At 42.7% G+C, this 7,482-nt stretch overlaps 1 long non-coding RNA gene across 1 annotated transcript in view; it reads left to right on the forward strand.

The window, feature by feature from the left end:
- Nucleotides 1-6,997, forward strand: part of LOC137333319 (uncharacterized) — a 32,678-nt gene extending 25,681 nt beyond the window's left edge. Inside the window, exon 5 of the long non-coding RNA XR_010965855.1 lies at nucleotides 5,655-6,997. This is a non-coding gene — a long non-coding RNA (uncharacterized lncRNA). The remainder of the gene's footprint in view (nucleotides 1-5,654) is intronic.
- The last annotated feature ends 485 nt before the right edge of the window (nucleotides 6,998-7,482 follow it).

Raw genomic sequence — 7,482 nt, forward strand, 5'->3', positions numbered from 1 at the left:
TTGTAAGATTCCTTAGATACACTAAACAAAGACATGCAAAGTTCATTAGTTTAATATTTAAATCTACTTTGAAGTTTCCATTATGTTAGAGTCAGACTTTTTACCAGAATTAAACTGTTTCTTTTGCCAAATATCTTAAATCTGTGTTCATTGGTTACTGACCCTCCTGTCCATGGAAATAGTTTCTCACACTCTACTCTTATCAAAACCTTTCATAATTTTGAACATGTCTATTATATCTCCCCTGAACCTTCTCTGATCTAAGGAGAGCAATCTTAGTTTCTCTGGTCTCTCCACATAACTGAAGTCCCTCATCCCTGGTACCATTCCAGTAAATCTCCTCTGCACCCTCTCCAAGGTGACATGCTTATTAACATTCTTCCTAGAGTGTGGTGCCCAGATTGGACACAATACTCCAACTGAGGCCTAACCAGTGATTTATGAATGTTTAGCCTAACGTCCTTCCTTTTGTACTCTATGCCTCTATTTATAAAGTCAAGGATCCTGTATTTTTTTTAACAACCTTATCAACTTCTCCTGCTACCTTCTAAGATTTGTGTATTTGAATCCCCTGGTCTCTCTGTTCCTGCACCCCCTTTAAAACTGTACCATTTAGCTTATATTGCCAAGTTCTTAACATTAATGCTTAGAAAGCACCGTATTTACTAGCTACTTAGAAATGTATTAGTTGTGCAATATTTCAGAAAATATTAATCTTGACTCTACTGGCATATTAAATAGTAAATAAATAGACAAATTGTTTTCAACCCGCTCGCTTTTCTCTTGAGCTCAGCCATTCTTATCATTCCTAGATCCAGCCAACTTGTGCCATGGAACCTTATTCAGTTCTGTAACCTATAGAGGCACCCAATACTGTGCTATTTTTTGTCATATTTTGTACAGAGTAACATTTTATTTTGTACAATTCATTCAAAAAATAAACATGGTCTCTACTATTCTCAATGATTAAGTTAGTTTACTGTTTTGTAAGCGGATCTATTCAGTCTAAAAAAACATCCTTTTGAAACTTTGGGTTGCAAACTGAGTGTAACTTATTCATTGTAAAAAAAACAAGGAAAATGTTTCCAGCATTTTCTGTTTTTATTTCAGATTTTAAGGATCTGAAGCATTTTGCTTTTTATTTGTTTCCTTCATGTTGCCATTGAACAGTTTTATTACTTCATTATGTGGCACTAATGCTATTTAGTAGCTTGCAAGCACTGCCATTATAATTTAACCCTCCATTAATTTGTGCTGCAGTTTTTCTAAATTACCATTAATTGAAGTGCCTACAGCCTTTTTTTAAAAATTCAATGGCTCATGGCCCTTGCCCAAGTGGGAGGAATAAGCCACCACGATGGTGCTTCTCGGCCAGCATCACCACGTTCTCATGTCCAGTGTGATTGCCCCTGGATATAACTGTGCAGAGGCTTTGAATGACACATTTGTGTCATTGTGCCAGTCTCTGATTTATTTTCTTACCTTGATTCTCATCATTGGATGAATAGCCTTTTTAACCACTGCCAGCTTGTGAACCCCACCTCTTGTCACTCCAGCAGAACAGTCGCATCGTGGAAGCATGCTAGAAATAAACTTGCATTTAAAAAGCTAGGATATTCACATATGTACTGGTTCAGTGCACGATAATGGATGTATGTATTAATATATCAACAATAGATGGCTTACAAAAAGATTAAGGAACAGCTCCTGATGCAAAAACAAAGAAATAGAGAGTCCTACCCCATATTACACAGTTCAATAGGTTTACAGTATTTTTAAAAAGTTGTCAAGCGGCTACACCCAGTAAAAGATGAGTTCCAGGGAGATGACACTCTACACACTGCAGTTTCTGATCATTGATTGGATCCCATCGTGGCTGCCTTGATGATACTTCTCAGGATATATATTTCATTTTATTGAGTTCTCAGGAAAGTACATTCACATGTATGCTTTTTATGCAGCTATTGTACACAAAGCTGTACATGCAAACATATATTTTATGAAGAGGCTTTTTCCCAACAAATGACAAAAATATATTCAAGAATTGGTCTAGTGGTACATAATTCTTCACTGCCTTTTGGAATTAAACATACTGGGGTAAGAATTCCTCGACTCACTTTGTGTAGTTGTGTATGTGAAGATTTCCTCTGGCATTTCTGCAAAATATAAACAAGTTGTAAAAGAACATATTTGCAAGTTACTTGCAGAGGAACGGGTAGATTTTCAACTTGCTTTCGGGGTGTAAAACTGTCATTGCTGATTGGCCGCCTGCTATAGAAATCGCCCGATTTTCACATCCATTGATTTCACATAAAGTGAAAGTCATCCGTGCACACCGATGATTAGATTATTGCTAAAAGTATAAACCACTTATTTATGGATGTTGTTTCCTCAAACTGATCAAGGCAGATTCAGGAAGAGAGCAATAATCTCTCACACATTCTTCTTGTAGCTCAATGGCTTAAATTGGTGGCCAATTTTGGAAGATTTCAGTGTGAATGGTGCTATGGGGAACTGCTGGGAATGATACTGCGACTAGTGTTTCTGAATGTTGATACCATTTAAAAATTATTTTTAGCATGTATGTGGAAGACAAATAAAAATATTTTGTCCATTTTTTTTTCATTTTTTAAAAAAACACGTTGAATAGCCAAAATATCTCTGCCATTATGACTGTAAAACTGGTCTCTTGATTTCTCTTTCCTAAAACTGCCTCTTCACTAATGTACAAAGAAAAAGACTTTTGTTCTGGGTGCCTACTTAGTTCGGTGAGACATGAGATTAACCTTTATTCTATTTATGCTCAGACTCAGAGAGAATTCGGGTTACCAGTCATTGCCTACACTTGTAGGGTGGGATAGTGTCGTGAACAAAGTGTAAAGATTTAGGTCCTGATAATCTTTCCTGCCCCAGCGCAAGACAAGCAAAGCACTTCAGCAATTTGCTTCACCTGTCCAGGACACCTTGTGCCCAAATTTGGTGGCCCAGGCCATTAAGATGGTCTGATTGTCCCCAGGTGCAAGCCCACCCCTAGCATAGCTTTGCACCAGCAATTAGGGGTGGAATCAGTTGAAGGCCTGGCCACCAGAACCAGTGATTTCTGGCTGCTCTTGGAGAACAACAGCCAGCAGGCTCCAAAATCTGAGGGGGTTCTTAGCATAAGGCCCAGTGCTAGCTTCCTTGGGAACCAATGGTAGTAGGCACTCCTCTCCTTTACCCACTCCGCCCTCACCTCTAACAACAAGTGTGAGGATCTCATGGACTTTGTTGTCACTAAGGTTGAGACCATCCATTCAGCTGCCTCTCCCTTTCCTTTGCCCATCAAGCCAAACTTCTCCCAAGGCTTCCCCTGCCCTAGCCCTGAACCTTACATCTTTCTTTGGTTTCTACCTTATCTCTCGTCATGCCCTCTCCAAGCTCATCTTGTCCATGAGACTCACCTCCTGCTCTCTCGACCATATTCGCATCAAACTACTGACCATCCAACTTCCCTTCCTGGCTTCCATCCCAGCTGATATTGTAAATGGTTCTCCCTCCTCAGGTACTGCCCCCTCCCTTTCAAATCTGTTGGCATCATCCCCTCCTCAAAAACTCCACCCATGATCCCTCTGTCTTTGCAAATTACCACCCCATCTCCAGCTTCCCTTTCCTCTCCAGCATCCTTGAATGTGTTGTCGCTCCCAAATCCATGCTCATCTTTCCTGCAACTCCACGGGCTCAATTTTAAAGACGAGCCGGGAAGGGGGTGGGGGGGTCAAATTGAGGTCGGGAAACCCATTAGTACGGGTTTCCCGGATGTCCTTACGACCTTGACATAGGGACGTCTTTGATTTTATTTTGTCAGTTTCCCGTCTGACTGACCGGCCTGAGTGACAGGCTGGTCTCAGTCAGACAGGAGACCAGCCAGGGAGAGGACGTGTTAAGGTAACTCTGCAGGTAAGTCTTTGTTTGTATGGATTGCGGGGGGGGGGGGGGGGGGGGGTGCATGGGTGGGCAGGGGCAGCATAGGTTGGCATGGGTGGGCATAGTTTGGCATGGGGGTCGTGAGTCATGGGGGATGGGATCGGGGGTCAGTCACGGGGGGATGTCAGGATCGGAGGTCATCGCAGGGGTCCGCGATCGTTGATGGGAGGATCGGGGGTCAGAGGATCGGAGTGGGGGGGAGGATCGGGGTCGGAGGTCAGAGGATCAGAGTGGGGGGGAGGATCGGGGGCTGTGGATCGGTGTCAGAGCATCGGGGTGGGGGGAGGATCAGGGGTCCACAATTGAGGGGAGGGGGGTCCATCGGGGGTCAGGGGTCAGCGATCACGGGGTCCACGATTGGGGGGAGGGGGATCCGTGATTGGGGGTCGGGGTCAGCAATCGGGGGGGGTCCTGTGATCGGCGGTCGGGGGTTCGCAATCGGCGGTCGGGGGTCGGGTGTCCGCAATCACTGGGGTCGTACAGGTAGGCTTGTTGGGCCTAGGGGAAGCACTCCTGCTGTACCTTTCTAGGCACCTGTCTGTCAGTCTCAGGCCTTCTCACCTCCTTTCACGAGGCGTAAAACAGAAGGACCAGGAATCCCAGCCCCCCAGGGTTGAAATCGGGAAGTCCAGAAAAATGGAGGCCCAAAGCCTCCTTGATAGGTTTTAAGGCCCGACCTGCCTCCTGGGAGTGGGTTGGTCTCCCGCCCCTCTGAAAACCGGAAATGGGTGGGTTGGGGGCGGGTCTGAAATATTGGCAATTTTAAATGCCCCCCGCCCCCAACCTACCCATCTTTCAATGTTAAAATTGAGCCCCATGTCTGAACCTCTCCAATCAGGTTTCTGCCTCTCATAGCATTGAAATGGCCCTAATCAAAGTCACAAATGACATCTTATGTGTCTGTGATCCTGGTGCACTGTCCTTCCTCATCCTTCTCAATCTCTCTGCAGCCTTTGACATGGTTGACCACACCATCCTCCTCCACTGCCTCTCCTGCCCTTGCCTGGTTCCATTCTTACCTATCCAGTCGTAGCTAGAGAATTTCCTGCGATAGCTTCTCTTCCCGCCCCTGTACCATTACCTCTGGAATCCCCCATGGATCTATCCTTGGCCCCCGCCTATTTATCATCTACAAGCTGCCCCTCGGCGACATCATCCAAAGACATGACTTCATGCTCCATATGTACACTGTCGTCACCCAGCTCTACCTCACCACCACTTCTCTCGATCCCGCCACTGCCTCTGTGTTGTCAGACTGCTGGTCCAACGTCCAGCTCTGGATGAGCCACAGTGACTTCAATTAAATATTGGGAAGACCAAAGCCATTGTCCTCACCCCCTGCCACAAACTCTGTTCCCTTGCCACCAATTCCATCCCTCTCCCTGGCCACTGTCTCAGGCTGAACCGGACTGTTCGCAACCTTGGCATCCTATTTGACTCTGAGCTGAGCTTCCAATCCCATATCCTCTCCATCAGAAAGACTGTACTAGTTTGCAATTGTAGATGAGGTACCAGAGAGCTGTTAGAAATTAAAAATCCTGCTTCAAAGAAAGGGAGCGATCATTTTAATTTTTAAGGGTCACATTCAATCTGTAAAATGTGCTCTAGTTGATGAATACAAGTATTTTTCAGCATCTCATTACAATTAATATCTTTTTTTATTTGAATTTATCCTCTTTTTTTAAAAAAAGGAAAAATAATTACTGTGCTGGACATGGCAAGAAAATACAGATGTAGCTCAGCTACTTGTAATTGGCACAATACTGCCGGCCTGTGTTTTGGGAGGAATGCTCTTTTGCTTCACGATAATCAGGTGAGAAAAGTCAAGACGTACATGATGACGATACTTTCTGGGCCATTAGAAGTTACAACCAACAGCATTATAGACTGGAACTAGTGTGTGCTGAAAAGAAGGCAAATATACCAGAGAAAGCATTTGCAGTTGTTATTTGCAAGTGTCTGGCAACCAAACATCCCAGGGCTGTCAAAGAACAAAATGCAGAGGACACGGTGAATTATTAAGGCCACCCATGTTCTTTACCTGATCTTATTGCAAATTATTTAGGGGACATGGTGTATGGACTAGAATTTGTGCAGATCTTAAACTCTCTTGCAAAAATACTTCTTACAAAAATAGTTCTGTTCTCTCTCAAGTGTACAAGAAAAAAAATGTTTCCTTTCTTTTATGTGGGAGGAGAGGAGGAAGGGGAGTCGATGGGAACAGTTGACAAAAGCATCCCTTCTTGGTTTTGAACGTCTGATCCTGTGAACTGAAGACATTAATATTGCATTTATACTCCTTAACTGCTTCAGGATGCTACTCTGTAATGCCAGCTCTGGCTCCTGGTGCTGTAAAAGCTGCCCGGTTTATACCTCAATGATGGTTTCTCCAGCACCATATCAACACTTAAATGGCTTTGTGTGCGTAACTAAGTTGCAGCTTGTGACATCTTGCTAGGGTTCTCAAGTTGCTTGGGAACATGGTGAATGGGGTAGTGAAAGAAAAGCTGCTTCATTGCCTGCGTGGGGCAGATACGATCAGCCTACCATGAGCAAATACATGGCCATCCATGCCTCTGGTGGTGAGCGTTTAACCTGGTGTCAGAGGTATGACTGCCATAAGAGGTGCAGACTAATACCAGCTCTATTGGTGGTGTGCATCACCTCTGACTGCACTAGCATTATCTTGTTTACTTTACTGCTTTGCTGCCAAGCTCAAGGTTGTAATTGGCAGCAGAAGTAAGTGGTGCATAAAGTGCCTCTTCTATCTCATTGAGCTTTTTCCTTAAGGAACTAATATCGTGGAAAGAAAATTAGATGAAAAATGCAATAGAGAAAAAAGAATTGTAAAATTTGAGAAACAAGTAGCAACTCTGCACATTATCAGTCCCAGGATTTGAAATTGCACTGCCGTGCATCAAAAGCTTTCACTCACTAAGATCTGGCAATTAAAATAACAATTCCATACTTTGTATTATAACAGCAATGTCAAAAAGGATAAACTTAGAGTTCAAGTTTACAGAAATTGTAAGAAGTTGGGAAGAACATTTTTTTTGTGATGTGAATTGAAATAAAAGGAAGAATTTATTTGGATTTCTTTCCACATGGGAATGCATGTTTATTTTCATCACTCATTTAGAGAATACTTCATTAAACTTTGACAACAAATTATGTCATGTAAACAGGAAGAATTATTTGTTAGACATGAAAATCTAGAAATTTTTCACCATAGTTTGACAATGGAGGAACATGAATATTTTAGCAAAACTATTTGAAGACTTTGAAGATAATCTGAAAAGATCAACTATATAATTTTAATTAAAATTTTGATTCATGTTAAACAGGATTTTTATAAAGTGGATAATCTTCAAATGTCAAATGTTACCAAGTATTGAGATTGAGATTAATGTCTAGCAATGTCCTGTAATGAATTACCTTTGCCACAAAACACAGAGAATAAGTAGAATACTGTAAATCCTATTTGAATCAAGACCGTTCTAATGCACTGGAATATTCCCA

This window comes from Heptranchias perlo, chromosome 16 (assembly GCF_035084215.1).
Source record: "Heptranchias perlo isolate sHepPer1 chromosome 16, sHepPer1.hap1, whole genome shotgun sequence".
In the NCBI taxonomy this organism is placed as follows: Eukaryota; Metazoa; Chordata; class Chondrichthyes; order Hexanchiformes; family Hexanchidae; genus Heptranchias; species Heptranchias perlo.